We start from the raw sequence: 18,997 nt of genomic DNA on the forward strand, positions 1-18,997 counted from the left end.
GTATGTCATTGGCAGAACTGATTTGCGTACGCCACACCCCCTGACATCACCTATCCTGGCTGTTTTGGACCCAATCCTGGCCATTCAGGGCCAAAATTGGGCCCAAAATGGAAAAAAGGGGCTGAAAATGGCTGAAAAGGGGCCCAAAATGGTCAGGATCGGGCCGCTGCTGAGTGGGAGAGTGATCCACCACCAGTCAGAGGACCGATCCGGGCCGTTTTGGCCCCAATCCAGGCTGAAACGGGCCCAAAATGACCGAGAGTCAGGTGGGCAGGGCCAATTGACATGTGACCTCTGTGGGGAACTGCCGGAACTGCATCCCTGCTCATTGCCCCACGAAATGAGCCCTGGAAGGAATAATAACAACACTGACTTTGTTCACTGCTCTGAATGGGGTGATAATCTGTCTAGAAGGGCAGTATATAAGTTATGTTAATTCTATGTAAAAATATTGTGCAAGTTGTTTAGAACACCTTAACAAGATCTGTACATAATGGAAACAAAACTACACAAAATCAACAGGGCAGCTACAGAGCACAATCATCTCACAACAATGTAAATGACAAATATATGAAACAAAAAAACAGGTTTCTTCCTTCCCGCTATTCATGAGCTGCATGCGCAACTAGTATAGAGAAGTGTTAGTTGAGCTTCAGGGCCTGAAGGCATTCATAGCTTCTAGAAATCATCAGTGAGGCACAAAGAACTGTGAGAACTTTGCATTAACATACCCTGTCCCTTCTGAAACTATTAGAGAACCTGAGGCAAGGGTGCATATAGAAGTTCCATAGCAGTGGGAAAGCAACAACTTGCAAAATCTTTAATGTGCCTATGTCAATCACTCCCTGCACATGGAAGAACATCAGATAGTGCATGGTCATCCTCAGTGTTACATAATGGAAAAATATATGGTGTGCTTAATTTTTTTAAAAAATGCAAACAATTACTTTCCACCTTCTCCTGGAAAGACAGCAACCTTAATCTTCATAATATGGTTTTTACAGAGTTATAATTACAGCTTATGTTTAAAACAAATAATAGTAATAAATGAATAAAATGTCAGCCATGTGAGTAATGTCTGTAGCATAAATAATATGACAGCTTTATCATAAAAATCTATGCTCTCTTTTCTAGAAGAAATGGACAAAACATAGGGCAAATGCTTCTAGTTTTGCTTTCAGTATTTTAATTGGATGTTTTCTAGACAAAACAAAGGCAAAAACAAACACACAGAAACATACAACATAAAAACTGAATAACTGAGAGAGAATTTGGTGTTTGCCAGTTTGGTATAGTGGTTAAGAATGGCATGACTCTAATCTGGAGAACCAGGTTTGATTCCCCACTCCTCCACTTGATGCCAGCGGGGTGACCTTAGGTCAGTCACAGCTTCTCAATGCTCTCTCAGCCCCACCTACCTCACAGGGTGTCTGTTTGTGGGGATAATGATGTCATTGGCTTTGTAAACTGCTTTGAGTATGGCATTAAGTTGTCCTGAAGAGCAGTATATAAGTGCAAGGTTATTATTATTACTTTTTCTCAAAGAATCTCATAAACAAGAATATAAAAGTATTGCTGGTGATATCATACAAAATACAATGCTGAGCATCTGGCCCAACATGGAATGCAGTACAGAGGCTGCACCCTCCTAGAAGCAGTCTCTGGCACCACATTCCAGACAAGCAAAACCACTCCTAAGCACACCCAACATTACCAGAAGGTAGTTGGGGCCTACAGTGAAAAGGAGGAAATGGCTCAGATTCATTCCACGAACTCCCTCCCTTTTGTGGTTCTACAGCAGTCATTCCTTTACCTCTACCTCTGGGTCCATACGTCTGTTCTAATGAGTTCAGATATACCCTACCCAAAATTAAAACAAAAATTAGTTGATTGAGGGGGGTCAGTTCAGGTATATCCAAATAACCCAAAACATTCTCAGAATTATGTGAGTAATGAAATATTATCTCCTGGTATTGAGTGTGGCGGAGAGTTGGTTGGCTTCAGGGAGGTGCAGGAGTGGGGTGGGGAGAGGGTGAGCTAGCCCACCAAATGGCCTAGTCAGTGTTCCCATCCCTTTAAATTTTAAAATGACTATAATCCCGACTAGGGGTGTGCAATTCAAGTTTCCAATTGAGGTAAGGGCTGGAAGCTTCCCCCTTCATTTCAGTATGCTCCGAATCTTTACAGAGCATACTGAAGTGATTTAAATACCCAAATCTGAAGAGGCTTGCCATTTAGGGTTCTGAGTATTTACGAAGTGGGAAACCCAAATTTGTTTCTGCTGCACACCCCTAATCCCGAACTAACAGCTGATTATGAAGTAAAGGGGAAACCAGGCCAACTACCACTGGAAATAATGGGGCCAAGTCTACCCTTAGCAAAGCAAGGGGTAGCCCATAGGAAACAATGGCCTCATTATTTCCAATGGCAGGTAGATTTGGCCTCAGTCTACCGGGCTGTCAACTGTTAGTCAGCAACAACTGTCAAGCAGGACTTCTAGTCTCTTTAAAATATAAAAAGATGGAAGATGCCAACTAACAGGTGTTTTCAGGGCCAGCTTTCTCTCTCTCCCCCTCTCTGCTCCTGCTGCCAGGGGCGGGAATGGGGGGGTTGGAAAAATGGACCCCAAAAAGTGCTCCCAATAAATCTTGAAATGGTGATGGGGGCAGAATACTTTGGGATAACAAAAAAGCATGCCCTCCTCAAAATCTGCATCAGAAATTACCATGAACATTTTTGAAAGGCAACTCCTATTCTGTTCTAAACTTGGTGGGCAGTAATGGATTAATTTCTAATGACAGAAAAGGTTTACATTGCTAGAATGGGACTTTTTCACCATCCCTGTCCCCCTGAAGTCCACAATGCTGTTTCTAGGGGATAGAAAAGAACCTGAGGATCAAATTGCAGGTCTGTTTCAGGGGAAATCATTTTCCTTCTGTTAGCAGAAAACTACGACCAGATCCAACCATTTTTACAGGATGTCCCCCAAGCGACAAGAATTGCAATATAAAAGAAAACTAATCATTTATATAGATATCTTTGTGATATGTATACTTCACACATTAAATAAGGCCCTTATTTATGGCCATCAGATACCTCCTTAATGTTAGGTTTGAATCGTGTTTTAAAATTCCAAACTAGACATCTAGGATCTGGGTATCCTCAGAATAGGTGAGAAGTACATTAGCTAGCTGTCAGGTGTTATTGCAAGAGGAGAGAAGGGCTGCCTAACAGCCCCAATACCTTCAATGTTCTAATTGCCCAGCAAGATTTGTAGATAGTCCCATTGGGGAGGATGTATGGTGAATAGGAAGAATGAAGATCCATTCTGAAAGTCACACTAGCAATTCTGACAAGACTTCTGTAATATACCATATAAAGGTAAAGGTAGTCCTCTGTGCAAGCACCGAGTCATTACTGACCCATGGGGGGACGTCGCATCACGACGTTTTCTTGGTAGACTTTTTGAGGGTGGTTTGCCATTCCCCCAGTCATCTACACTTTACCCCCAGGAAACTGGGTACTCATTTTACCGACCTCGGAAGGATAGAAGGCTGAGACAACCTTGAGCCGGCTACCTGAACCCAGCTTCCACCAGGATCGAACTCAGGTCATGAGCAGAGCATGGGCTGCAGTACTGCCACTTACCACTCTGCACCACGGGGCTCTTATACAAATATTATTATCCCTATTGGAAGGGGTTGGGATCTGAAGACATTCAGATATGTCTGAGCAGAGTATTGAACCAGGAATAACCCATCTCATATAACAAGCTTAACAGTAGTATCTGCAGCTTAGCTTTTAGGACACACCCAGAAAAAGAGTTTCCAAAGCCCAGTTGGGTGCTATAATATATAGTGAAGCATGCTGTGGACAAAACCATATTCTTCTCTTCTTTGTCACTGTTGTTATTATTATCATTATTATTAATAGTCTGCCTTTCTCACTGAGATCCATGGTGAATGACATAGTGCAAGTGAAATAGAGTACTAAAGAGCTTATTGTCGGAAACCAACCATGGGGCCTTTATGGCCTTCATTGTCCCGGTCAGCAGTGTGGAAAGGCTAGGCTTACTTTGGATTGAATCCAAGCTGCATATCTGGGCTGCAGAAATTAAATGTGCTAATGTTGCATTTGGATGTCTCTTTATCTTTAACAATAAATAGGAGCCAAACTACACATTCAGTATAACCATGTGGACAGCCCTTCCTGGGCTATACCACGTCAACAAAATGGACATTTCAAAGTGCTCCAAAAGCATCCAAGAGAGAAAAGCTCTACTCTAGATTTCCCCGATGTGCTAATTTTCTAAACGATATTCGCAACTTGGCTGGGGAAAGAGACAAGCAGGAGATGAGAGGGCAAGCTCTTGGATGCAAAGCAAAAGGGGCAATGACGACGGAACAGCAAAGAGGATTTAAATGAAGCTACTAAAATGGGTGCTATAATTTGAACCCAGTACCACTTTAAAGGCCAACCGAATTTTTCAGGGCATAAGCTTTCGTGAGTTAAGTTTTCAAGAAGTAGCAAAGTGAGAGTCCTGGACTAGGATCGGGCAGAATCTGCTTTAAATCCTCACTCTTCCATGGAAGCTTGCTGTGTGACCTACATTACAGAGCTGTTGTGAGAATAAAATACAGGAGAGGATAATTATGTAAGCCACCTTGAGTTCCCACTGAGGAGAAAGGTGAGGCACAACTGAAGCAAATAAATAAAAATAAGTAAAAGCTCACTTTGTCAGATACAAATAGAATGAAGGTGTCTCATTTCTTATATCCACGTCAGTAGGTGGGAGGCAAGTTGCAAAGAAGGGCCAGACGGGAGTCAGGATACAGAGGTACAATGCAAAAATACCGTCAGCTTAATGAGAGCAAGGAGAAATGTGTAGAGGTGGGATATGCAGAAAATTAGCATCTGTAATGAATTAAGAATCCTATGTGCCTGTTCATCCTCGTTGGGTCCATTGTCCTGAACGTGTTAATGAGTTGAAATTTCCTATTATAAAGCTGCTGCTGTGCCTCTTGCAGTCCTGATGGCCACATGAAGAGTCTCCTGGCAGGTGTCTCCTAGTCTCAAGCATTTTCCTCTTCCCATCCCCATGTTATGGGTTAACCAGCCAGCTATCAACTTCAGGGCAATGAAGCGGATGTGAAAAGTTCTGAAGTTCAAATGTAATGCCATAAGTAGGGTATTAAATAATGGAAAAGAAACCCTGTACCTCTTCACAAGGGGAAGCACCAGTTTTTTTTAAATATCAACAGCAGAAGCCACAAAAAATGGAAGCACAATTTCTGCAGGGTGTCAGAAAATGCATTATTACTAAGTGATGTGGCTCCAAATGAAATCTGTATGGGTCAGCTGCAGGTTAAGCTAACAAAAACAATAAAAAATTAAAATTGAACAATTACAAAGCCCAAGAGCACTCAGGAGGCAGAGTGATGGGTGGTTTCTCATGCAGACAAAGGGATCAATCCCTGCCCCTCTCCCTGGAGTTGATCTTTCAAACCGTGAAGGAAATTCTAACGGTATTTTCTGAGACAGAGAGAGAGAAAGACGCTTCTCCTGAATGGCACTTCGCCAAATTGTCTGGCTTTAAAATTGTCAGAGATGATGAATTTCACCAGAAAAAGAGTTTTCACCAAATGGTTATCAACCGAACATTTCTTCATACAATCCCTGAGAACCATTCACTCTGTGCTTCTTTACTGTTTGTTCCTGCGTTTGCCTTTCCCCTCTAGAGGCCAAGAAGGGAGAACATTTCTTATCAGTGAAATGTTAAAATATATATTGGTATATCTGACTACGGATCCCACACATCCCATATAGTTAGGCTCTTTATGCACACCAAAGTCTTTTTTAAAAAACAAAGAGCTTCTTTGAAGTGACACATATGGCGAACGTTTCCCAATAAAGCAGAAGAGAAAATTAAATTGCATCGCTTGCTTTTCTAAACTCAACAGGACACCAATATTACAGGTAACTACACTAGGGGAGCATTCCTATTACAAAACAGCCAAATACCAAAGCACATAAATGTTACATGCAGTTGGATGAAAATGAAGGGACATTACTGTGGTACTGCCTTTTGCTGTTAAGTATGTTTCTACTGAGTAGTTTCCATGTTGTTTAATATGTCATGTCAAATTGCTTATCTTTTGTTCTAGCATTGTATCAACTCTGCATCAGATTTTCTGCTCGTTTTCAATTTCTGCCATCGATACCCTATTGCACTGTCTATTTGAATGTCCCAGCCATTGATCATGTCGATTTTCAGTGTGTAATCTGCCCTGCCGCTCAGTGAGAAAGGTGGACTATAAACAACAATAATAAAACGGTATCTGAGCTACTTTCAATCACCATCTTCTAAGTGTAGATAGGATACAATTTCTTGCATGATCTTTAAGTGACCGTTGTCCACATGAGCAATGTACATATTATTCTGAAGCCCAAAACCATGACTGACAGGACTGTAAAAGTTTGCTGCTATGTATGCTGGTAGTTGAAGGCTGGAGCCTGGATGACAGTCCAGAAATCTATATCCAGGGTATACTTTTGTTCCTGCTTCACATAACTGCCTTTCATCAACTAGGGCAGACAGAGGTCAGCCTTTAAAATGTCTGTCATCACATCTCCTAACTCACCATCAGCAGAAGAAAGCAACTCAAAATAATCAAGCTAAACAAGACACATCTGTGGCTCCAAACTATCATGGTTATGTTTAAAGTTGCAACTCCCGAATGAAACCAAATTCAAATGATTTTCCGCAAGCAGTTTGCATATGCTTAACAGCAGGCTCTACGACAACTCTCCTTTTGAGTAAAGAGAGTACTAGGCTGTTCATGAGTTCCACCAGGCTAAACTCGTCAGAGGCACAGTAGCTTGGGGGGGGGGGGAACTCACTGATGGTTAACAAATGATGTATGCTGCAGTTGGCTATCTTTAATGCTGACCATTAGCAGACTGTTCTATCCCCCTCCATTCTACTTGTGTTCTCCATAAAACAAGGACACATGCCAATAAAACTGTGGGAAGGGAAGTCTGGGAATAGGAATGGAAACAATCATACCGATGGCCAAAGTCAACCACCTATTCCACAAGTCAACTAGGCCACTGACAGAGCAGCAATTATGGGTAATGGCTATCTTCCCAGCACATTCAAAATGGTTCTGTGACTTTCCTGGAATGTTCAATCCTAACTAATAAAAAGTTAGAAATGATTTTTTTTTAAAAAAAAACCCAGGGAGTAACTATTTTTCTTGCTTTTGGCATAACAGTACAATTTATTAGATTGACATATATTTATTTTTTTAATTGCTGGAAAAATCATTTAGGAGAGATTTTATTCAAAATGTATTAGGAAATAGCCTTAGACAGAGTGCAGTATACAATGATCTCTCACTCTCTCTCCCCATCTATTATATGGTGTTCCACATGCTGACCCAAGATACACTAGCTTGTCACCAGGATTCCAAGGACCCATTTGTTACTGTGACATCTCTCATTTAACATCAACATATATATGCCTGCACTTTCTTTCAAGATAATTTGTTAATGCCACCATCTTTTCTGACATTGTTTCAAATGCCCTCTCATGTAATGTGTGCCAGTGCCCTCTGGTCTATTAATATTCAGATCCCAAACACAGGTAGCAGCATGCTTGCTCCCAACATTAACGCTTGGCTTGCGACAAACTCACTATACTGTCATTATTTACAATATGACTGTGGAATTGTATTTGACATGTTCCATCTTTAGTACTTGCTTGCCTATGAAGATCTGTGCAATCCCATGTCAGCTTGTCTTGCAGAAGATTATTTGGCGAAGGAAGGAAGAACGGAGAGGAACAGTGCTTATGTGAACACTGGATTCTTAAAGAGTTGGGATTGGATGCAGTATCTTGTCTTCACCCATGACCCTTCCTATCCAGCATGGAGGCTGCTGGAGCACAAGTTCCTCCAGAGCTAGGCACCTGCTCAAACAATGCAATGAGAAAATCAAAAAACTGCCTCACGCACGTGACACCCACTCTGAAATGGAGGCCTGCCCCAGTATGAGGTGAAGAGGAGCGCAAGCAGAAACAAAGTATAGGATAGAAACCTGGATCTCTAAAAGTGTTCTGGAATCTCTGCTGTGCTTCATAAGCAAGTGGCAAGCTCTTTCACACCATTTGTGTTGAAACGTTGCTCAAATGTGATCTTGTTATTCCCAATGCATAAAAAAATTCAAAGCATTCTGAATAAATATTACCCTCTTGAGATTACATTCTGATGGTAAGATTTACTTCTTTTCTCCTAATACAAGCACTGAAGAAGGCAATTTACATACACAATACACACACATGATGGGATGCTAAATCAGAGTTTAATCCAGGCTTGGAACCTGATTAACTAGATGGAGTGGGGAAACTAACTCAAGTGAACTCCTCTACCTGCATTCATACGTTATGGGTGAGCAAAGTTAGTTTTTAAGCGCCATTCTGCATTTGAGAAGAGAAGGGCACATTCCAAGTCCTGCAACACACTGAATTAATACACTTTAAAAAACCCTTAACCGTGTTAAGTAAGATTTCTGAATGCAGCCTTATTTTGCTCACTCACTGGGGAAGGGGGCTTCTCCTTGGCACAGCCCAAAGAGCAGCAAATTTTAAGACTTGATTAATGTTCAGAAACACAAAATACAAGTAGCATCCATGGGTTCACCATAGCCTTTAACGAACAAAGAAAGCACAAAATTAGACATTAGTTGCTCATTTTATCTCGGGCTCCATTATTTCACAGGAACTGTATTAATCCTGGAGCACAAACTCTTTTCAGCAGTACGTGGCAAACATGAATTCACCTTTCAATCACTTCTCTAGGTTAATGACACTGAATAATAGCACATTAGTAAAGTGCCATCCAGACAGCAGCTAGGCATGCCAAACAGATAATCTGACAATCGTTTCAGATTCATTTTCCATGAACAGAAACACTGTTAGGGCTTATTAACTAACACATCTGCACACAGTGCAACACGGAGCACAGGGGCCCAATTACAAGCAGCAAGCTCTCTCATTAATATAATTTACAAGGATATTTGGCCTCTTCTAGTGTGGTAAAACTTTTTTAAAATGCTCTTGCTCAAAAATATTCTAGTTTATTTCCACTAATTATTTCAAGTACCAAGCAATGGAGGAGCAGCACCAAAATAACACTCCACCCGACTTCATGGTGAAATGATATCATGTTCAATCAATAGGCGCACACATACACCAATCCATTTAAACTTGGTTTCTCGCTGTGATGACAGGTTTCTTTTGTCTGCTGAATTTGTACTTACCATTGGAAATGTTCTGTTTTGAACCTACGACAAAGGACAATTTGGGTTGACCTGTGCCTGGATTTTCCCCAGCATCTTTTGAATTACAGCTGTGCAAAGCCCCGATGTTTATAGAGGCCGTAGGGAAAAAGGAAAGAGAACATTTAGTTCCCTTGCACAGTTTTGCAAATCAAAATTTGGCACCCGCGGTCTTAACAAATATTCATTGGAAGAGGAAAAACGATGACCCTTCCCATCTTGTAATTTGATCTTTGATCTTATTCTGTTCTCTTTAAGTTGCTCTGTGGCACTGCTCTGCACCCATCTTAGCTCTCCATGGTATCCTTAGGAAATTTTCACCGACTGTTTTTATCAAGGACTGTTTCAGCTGACAAAGGTAAGTCCGCAGGAAGGGGCTTGTAAGTGCACTCTCCTCTACTAGAGGATAAAGCTGCCTTGAGCCAAGAGAGAAGGCAGGATAAATATTTGCTTCGGTCTCACTGATGAAATTAAGGATGCTTCCTACTGTTAGCATCTCTCCGAGTTTATCTGTCTGCTTTATGGGGCACCTGTACGTTTCATAAAACATAGGAACGTGCTTCAGTTCCATGGCTGGCACTATAATTGAGATCGTGGCTGTGGGAGAGAACTGACAACCTCTTTCCAGCTCTACTTACAGACCAACGTCGAGCTCTGGTTTTTGTCAGTATTATGCAGTTGTCCAGTCAAAAATCAGTCTGCAGAATCCTGTGTTCTAGCCCATCTCCTGCTCTCTGAAATTCAGAACTGCTGAGATAGCAATAAAGTCCATGTCCAATAGTTATGAACTACCTGTGCTAGTCAGTCCCTTTAGGTAGCTCTCATTCATTGCACAGGTTGCCTATTGTGCTTTCTGCTAGGCAACATAGCACATTCTCTGCAGAAATCTTCATCGCTTGTGCCGCTGTTGCTTCAGTACTTCCAGCACATGTTTCTTCAAGGTACTTCTCTGCAGTTTGTGGCCTCTGATGACTTATGTTGCGTATAGAAGCAAACTGGTGAATTTGTTGTACTCCACAGAACAAGTCCCCCTCCTCTCATTCATGAGGATCTATACAGCTATATATGAGGAACTATATAGGACTAATAGGTATGTTTCCATGAAAGAGGAGCTATATAGGAGCCATATAGTATTAATAGGTATGTTTTTGTGAACCTTATCATTAAAGAGTAATACTTAAAACCAATATCCCCTCTATGAGCTCTGACGTTTGCTAAGACCCAGCCTTCTAAACACATCACAGAAGGGAAGGAATATCTGAGTAATATGCATTCTAAAATTCAATGTCACTAATACAAATGACACATCAGTTTTTCAGGGATGTTCTGCTAGCAAGTGGACAGATTCTTGTGAGCCTCTGATTGTGGATCTTTTCTACAAGAATTACTGTGGATTTTGCACTGCAATGTGATGCTTTTCACTGCAGAGATCTTTCAACTGCAAAAGCATGTTATTGTACAGCATCCCCATGCATCAATGTCAGCAGCTGGGATAAAGACTGCATTCTGTTGCCTAATTCTTCACTAAACTTGGACAAATTAATCCACTATCTAAGCATTCTTAGTACCTACATTTTACAGACCAATCCACAGTCATTGAAACTAGAATAACTAGGTTTATCTCATGCAACTGAATTGGTTTAAATCCCTTCTGGTTTCTATATGTCACAGCCTTGAGTCGTCAAAGTATAACAACACACTCTTCTTTTTGCTCTCAAGCTTTTATATGGAGACCTCTCCCGGACTGTATCGATTTAACATGTCCCAAAAAATTTGCCAAGCCATTGCTTGCATGATTCCCATCATAATGGCCAGTCAGTATTTCATGCTTCAAGTAAATGCCTGTTCTGGCTGCCAAACCTCGTTTGCCAATTAGCCAGGCTATTTTGTTGCGTATTTCAGCCACTCAGTACCTCTGTTTTGCTCTCTCGTGTTCCCTTTTTCACAGTCTACCCCGTATGCCATCTGATTTTCTGTATTCTTCCCGATCACGGCTTTATCACGAATGTTACCATAATCATTCCCATTCTGTGGTTACTCACAGTGACTGTTCAGTACTCTACAGTGTGTATGAATATTTCTCTAACTTATATTTCTACAGGAAAGCATATGGGCTTCTGTCTAGGTGACAAGCCTTAAATATTCTCCTTTTAACAACACTGTGGGGTGTTCAGCAAAAATATTGCAGTACTCTCTCGATGACAAGCAAATGTTGTTGTTTTTCCTTCTAGAGGAACAATCTTATGCAAAAGATGCTGTACTGGGATTTGGAAATCCCAGACGCAATTCCTCAGTTTGCCACAGAATCCCCATGAGACTCTGAACAAGTTCAAATAGTTTCTTACAGCAATTTCAGGTGTTACATTTTATAGATATGTACCTTGAAACCCATGTACTAAGATGCACGCAGCCACATTTAAGAAAAAGACGGAAGTACATATGGAGTTTCTTTTGGTGACAGAGACACAGGTCTTAAGATGAGTATCTGTAAAAAGCAGATGCTCTAACTGGCCTGGAGTGATTGTTCTTCAACCAAATAACAACAAAATTGCAAGGGAGCTACTGCTCCCTGTCCGCTAAAGAACCCCCAAATTTCATGCGAATTGGACCAAGGGGTCCAGTTCTACGGGCCCCTGAACAAGGTGCCTCCAACCATCCTACTTGCAGAAGGGGAAAGGGCCCTGCCCCCACAAAGGAGGGAGAGAAGAAGGAGAAAGCTAGAACCACACAGCTCTGCCAAGCCCTGTGCCTGGCTTGTGCTGGCTGGGAGCCACCTTCCCATGGCTACTACCTGGGAAATTCAGAGAGTCAAAAGAAAGAAAGAAAGAAAGAAAGAAAGAAAGAAAGAAAGAAAGAAAGAAAGAAAGAAAGAAAGAAAGAAAGAAAGAAAGAAAGAAAGAAAGAAAGAAAGAAAGAAAGAAAGAAAGAAAGAAAGAAAGAAAGAAAGAAAGAAAGAAAGAAAGTTTGCTGTTGCTGCTGCTAAGCATCTAAACACAAAAAACTACATGGATTTTTTTGGATGGAGGGGTTTGTAATGCCTAAGAATCCTGGATTTGTGTAACAGTGCCGGAAAATCATGGTATCAACTCAAAACAGCAATTTGGGGGTATGTTTTTCGCTCTGTAAATTTGCCTAAGCTGCATGATCACTGAACATTGCTGTGTCACTTTGCTATAGCAGCCATACATAATCATAACCAGACTATCCTGTGTGGGCAAATCCAATCCAGTTGTGAATGGCAACAGCACTACACCCAATGATATGTGGATGCAGCCTCAATAAGCAGGCTCACCTGAATAGCCAGGATTTTTCTTATTCCAAATAAATCATTTTTACCCTCCTAAGACTGCCTTGCTTCATTGCTTTGTCCAAAAAGACCGGCTGTTTTCTGGTACTCTGTCAAGCATATCTCAGTTGCCATGAGTAAACAGGGAGCGTAAAACCTGCCGCTGAAGCACGTTTGTAAAAAACAGAAATGATACTGGCAGCTTTCAGTTGTGTGGTTTTCCATGTCTCTTCCTAGAAGCACTGAAGCTTTCGCTGCCTCATGGGGCCCGGAGTGCCTGCTTGCTTTGGAGAAGGCTTTGCTTAGAAAACGTCTCATGGCCAGGATGATTTCATGCCTCATTACTCTTGTCCTGACGCAAATCATGGAAATAAGTTTTGGGAGCCAACAATTCTGTTTGTCCTGCAGAAGAAGTGAGGAGAACAGGGGCTAAACCAGACTCAGTGGCAGATTACTTTATCTTATATTTATTTAATTTTATTTTAATGAGGGAATTGATTCAGGCATGGTATATATATATATGCTATGAATGTTTAAAATGTGAGTAATTATTTCAAGGAATGGCAGCTGTTTCACTAAAGTCATCAGTATTTTGCTAGGTGTTTATATACTACAATATAGGGTCAATTTACATATTATTTCTTGCTGGCACTAATTTATCTTGGGATAATTAAATGAGGGGTTTGGAGGGTATTTGTAGGTTGTGATGGGTGAGTTGTATGGTTGCCAGCAGACAGCTGACACCATGCTTATATATTGTTTAACACAAATGGAGGGATTATCCCAGGGAGAGTCAAAATTATTACACACAAATTTATACTTGAAATATTATTTACTATATATCTTATTCATTGTCCACAATGCTTATAGTTCCTATAGCAATTTACACAAAACTCAAAGTCCCCAGACTTGTTCACAAAAGCAGTCCTGTGTCCAATTGGTCCCAAATATGTATTCTCTTGACCATAGGAGTGTTGAACAATGCAATCCGGGCCGTGCGCCCACGGCCCGGATTGCATTGTTCAACACTCCTATGGTCAAGAGAATACATATTTGGGACCAATTGGACACAGGACTGCTTTTGTGAACAAGTCTGGGGACTTTGAGTTTTGTGTAAATTGCTATAGGAACTATAAGCATTGTGGACAATGAATAAGATATATAGTAAATAATATTTCAAGTATAAATTTGTGTGTAATAATTTTGACTCTCCCTGGGATAATCCCTCCATTTGTGCTAGCCATTTACGGGAGAGGCCATTCGTTTCTCTTTATATATTGTTTAAGGCAAAGTTCTTTTTGAAAAATTTTTTATTGGGTTAGAACATTTTTATTTTTACATTACAGTCAATTTTCCCCTAATTTTTCGTTTCTAACCCCCTCCCTTTCCCCCCCTTTTGTTGACTTCCAACAGCTTTCCCACCCTCTGTCCCTTTTCCCTTACTTCTATTAAATTCCTCTGTCTAAAACAGATATACATTCTCCATTATATTAAGCAGTACATCTTTAACTCCTTTACTTATTATACACCCAAACTATACGTCTTTAGATAAACAATTTATCCCATTTTCCAGTTTTGAATATTTCTATATAAACCTATATATCATAAACCATAAAAATTTCCCACATTTAAATCAAACAATTTGATTTGTTCTCTATATATTACTCATTTCAACTTTTTATGGTAATTCTATATAACTCCTCGCATAATCAATCAATTTAACTCTTCTGTACATTCAGTTTGGTGCATATAAATCTTATCAAAGAAAGAAAATATTGTTATTTACTCAATCCTCATGTTTAAACCTTATCATTAATTATTCTCTATCAATGTTCTATCAGTTAACCTATACATATCTATATATATCTCAATCAATTAATCTAACTGCTTATAAATTCACATTTCTCTTCCTCCCCCGGTAAAGTCACCCCTCTCTTTTATACTTTTATTATACTTCAGTAGTTCTCAAACTGCCACAGTTTTCCTCCCACCTCCCATTTCTTCTCCAGATATTGTTTCAGCTTCTCCCAGTCTGTGTTAAACTGCCCTGAGTCCAGATCTCTCAGTTTTCTTGTCATCTTGTCCATTTCAGCCATATACAGCAATTTGTAGATCCAATCTTCAATAGTTGGCACTTCTTGTACTTTCCATTTCTGCGCATACAAAAGTCTAGCTGCTGCAGTCATATAAAAAATCAACGTCCTATGATGGGCTGGAATTCCCTCCATTCCCAAGTTTAGCAGCAGGAGTTCTGGGTTCTTATTTATTTGAAACTGTAAAATTTCACTCATTTCTCTTATTATTTCCCCCCAGAACTGCCTAGCTACCTCACACGACCACCACATATGATAGAGGGAGCCCTCATGTTTCTTACATTTCCAGCATTTATTAGAAGTATTCAAGTTCCCTAGCGCAATCTTCTTTGGTGTCCTGTACCAACGATAGATCATTTTGAAAATGTTCTCTTTAATATTAATGCATGTCGTTGTCTTCATTGTAGTTTTCCACAAGTATTCCCATGCCTCCATTGTTATTTCTTTATTGAAATTTATAGCCCATTTCACCATCTGTGTTTTAACTATCTCATCCTCAGTATACCATTTCAACAGTACTTGGTATACCTTGGATATTCTTTTCTTGTCTTCTTTAAGAAGGGTCTGCTCTAGTTCCGAGTTCTCTGTTCGTATGCCCCCTTTTGCAAAGTCCGAGTTGTATAAGTCTCTAATCTGTCTATACTGGAACCAATCATAGTTAGGTGATAGTTCCTCTTGCGTCTTTATTCTAAGTTTAGATACTTCAATCTTAGTTATTTCTTTGTACGTTAAACATTGTTGTTCATTATCCACAGCTCTCGGATCTATCACCTCATATGGAACCACCCACAAGGGGGTTCCTTCTTGTAGGTAAGTTCTGTACTTCTTCCAGATTGTATATAGACTTCTCCTTACGAAATGATGCAGGAACATCGAGTTGACCTTTACTTTGTCATGCCATAGGTATGCGTGCCATCCAAAAAAATTTTTATATCCCTCTAGGGCTAATAGTTTCTTATTCTTTAATGTCATCCACTCTTTTAGCCAAACTAGGCAGATTGCATCATGGTAAAGTCTCAGATTGGGCAGTTGCATTCCGCCTCTCTCCTTTGCATCTTGTAGAACTTTTACTTTCACTCGAGGCTTCTTGCCTGCCCAAACAAAATCTGATATTTTCCTCTGCCATTTTTCAAATTGTTTAGAGTCTCTGATGATTGGTATTGTCTGTAACAAAAACATTACTCTTGGTAACACATTCATCTTAACTGCTGCAATCCTGCCCAACCATGACAAATTCAGTCTATTCCATTTGATCAAGTCTCTCTCTATCTGAGTCCATAATTTTTCATAATTATTCTTGAACAAATCTATATTTTTTGCAGTCAGCTCAACTCCCAAATATTTCACCTTACTAGTTACTTCACAGTCCGTTGTTTCCATTAACAATTGTTGTTTCTGCTTAGTCATGTTTTTACATAGTATCTTTGACTTCTTTTTATTAATGAAGAAACCTGCCAAGTCACCAAACTCCTTAATCTTATCTATCACTTTTGGCATGTTCTCCAATGGATCTTCTACAATTAACATTATGTCATCTGCAAATGCTCTAACCTTGTATGAATAGTCCTTTATTTTTATTCCTCGTATTTCCTCGTCTTGTCGTATTTGTATCATCAGAATCTCCAATACTAATATGAACAACAATGGAGATAACGGGCAACCTTGTCTTGTTCCTTTACTAATCGTCAATTTCTTGGTCAGTTCATCATTCACTACAATTGCTGCAGTCTGGTCCCTATATATTTCTTTAATTGCTCTGATGAATCTTTCTCCCAATTGTAGCTTTTCCATAGTGGCAAACAAAAAATCCCAGTTTAAATTGTCAAACGCTTTTTCAGCGTCTACAAAGAAGAAACCAACCTCTTTATCGCAACGCTTGTCATAGTATTCAATAGCATTGATCACTGTCCTTAAATTATCTCTTATTTGTCTGTCCGGCAAAAAACCTGCTTGTTCTTCCTCTATAACTTCCGAGAGCCACCCCTTCAGTCTCTCCGCCAATATCTTTGCAAAAATTTTATAATCATTGTTAAGTAATGATATAGGCCTGTAATTTTTCACGCTAGTCAGATCTTGGCCCTCTTTTGGGATCAATGATATATTCGCTTCGCTCCAAGTGTCTGGAATTCTTTGATCCCTAAAAACTCCGTTCATCACCTCTTTTAGGAATGGTGCCAGTTCGTTGGCCATTGTCTTATAAAATTTAGCCGTAAGTCCATCTGGCCCTGGCGCCTTTCCTAGATTTGTGGATTGTATTGCCATACTTATTTCCTCGTCAGTTACTTCACTGTTCAACTTATTTCTCCAAGCTTCCGAGATCTCTGGAAGTTTGGTTTTCTCCAAATATGATGCTATTGATTCTTTGTTTACTTCTTTTTTATTATACAGCTTAGCGTAAAATTTATAAAAGGCTCTGCTAATGGTAGTCTGCTCCAAATACGTTTTGTTTTCTTCACAAATTTTATTTATTATTTTCTTTTCCCTTTTCTTCTTTAATTGCCATGCCAAATATTTCCCAGGTTTATTAGCACCCTCAAAAGCTTTTTGATTCAGTCTTTTAAGGTTCCACTCCAATTCTTTATTACTCATTGCTGTTAACTGTTCTTGAAGAATTTTGATTTCCTGATGTATTTTCTTTTTCCCTGGTCTCTTTTTTAACTGTACTTCTTTGGCCTTTATTTTCTCCTCAATCTCTTGTCTTTTCTCCTCTTTCTTTTTCCTTGCTCTACCATTTAAGTCCATTAGTATGCCCCTTACAACCGCCTTATACGCGTCCCAAACTTTACTGGTTGGTACTTCTTTATTCACGTTGTATTGTATAAAAAACTTAGTCTCTCTTCTCAATATTTCCATATTCTCACTTTCCTGTAACAAGTCCTCATTTATTCTCCAGGCTTTCCTTTTTCTCCTTTTTCCAAATTTCCACATAATTGGGTTGTGATCTGAGCCTACCATCGGCATTATTTCTACCTCCTTAGTCCATAACGCTAAGTCCTTTGAGGCCCAGATCATATCAATTCTTGATAATGTAAGATGCCTTGCAGAATAAAAAGTAAACTGTCTGGTTTTAGGATATTCTCTCCTCCATACGTCTTCGAGAGTCTCTTGTTGAATCAACTCAAAAAAAAGCTTTGGCAATAGTCCTCTTTTCTTTTGTGCTTTTGTAGTCTTTTTGTCTAGTTCCAAATCTGTCACTCCATTGAAATCTCCAGCAAGAATTATCTGGTCATATACAAGATCGTCTAAGTGCTTCCTTAAGTCCTCAAAAAAGCTTTCCTTTGCACCGTTAGGTGCATAAAGTCCGACTACCAACACTCTCTTTAAGTTCCAATTACATTCCACTGCTACAAATCTAGCTTCCACATCTCTCATAACAAATTTTGGCTGCAGCTCCTCTTTTATATACAACACCACTCCTCTTTTTTTCTTGTTGGAAGCCGCTACAAATTCTTTGCCCAATTTTCCAGATTTTAAATATTTTACATCCTGTTTTCTAATATGGGTCTCCTGCAAACAAACAATATCACATTTTTGTTTTAGTAGCCAATGAAAAATATTTTTTCTCTTATTCGGTGAGTTTAGTCCATTTACATTCCAAGATAATACTTTACACTCCATATTCATGGTTTTGTTGGTAAGTCTTTTTCATTGTCCTTAATGAATCTCTCCATCTCCCGCTCAGATCTGATACGCTTTTTTGCCCCACCAAACTCAAAGGACACTCCTTCCGGTAACTCCCATCTGTACCTAATGTTCATGTCCTTCAAAGTCTGAATTAACACTCTATATTTTTTCCTGTCCAATAACACTGATCTGGGCAATTCCTTCATTATGATAATCGTCTTGCCATCAATCTCCAATGGATCTTGAAATTGTTTTGTCACAATCCTCTCTTTCATATTTCTAGTTGTAAACTGCACGATCACATCCCTTGGTAGTTTCCTCTGGGTTGCAATTCTCGAGTTCTTAAACTTTGTTTAAGGCAAAGTTCTTGAAAGTTCAAACTTGACTCCCTTTAACTTGAACAAACCACTGCTTTTTCTTACGTGGCTGTCCTGCCAGATCATTAAAGCAGCTTACACATGACTCCTCGGCAGTCTCCCACTGCTTACGCCTAGCTTTAGCTTCATGGGCCTTCAAATCATTCTCTGGGACATGCACTACCACATATACCTTGAGCTTCAGCCCTCCAATCATTTTTTTAAAATAAAATTTTATTAAAACTGTAAAACACAACTATAAACTGTTAAACAATAAGCACACAAAATTTAAAAACATGCAT

General features: G+C 39.7%; 1 protein-coding gene across 3 annotated transcripts in view; it reads right to left on the reverse strand.

Moving 5' to 3' along the window:
• The window catches only part of UNC5C (unc-5 netrin receptor C), a 435,854-nt gene that overhangs the window by 301,104 nt on the left and 115,753 nt on the right, over nucleotides 1-18,997 (reverse strand). The window lies entirely within an intron of this gene.

The sequence above is a fragment of the Eublepharis macularius genome, chromosome 10 (genome assembly GCF_028583425.1).
Source record: "Eublepharis macularius isolate TG4126 chromosome 10, MPM_Emac_v1.0, whole genome shotgun sequence".
Classification (NCBI taxonomy): domain Eukaryota; kingdom Metazoa; phylum Chordata; class Lepidosauria; order Squamata; family Eublepharidae; genus Eublepharis; species Eublepharis macularius.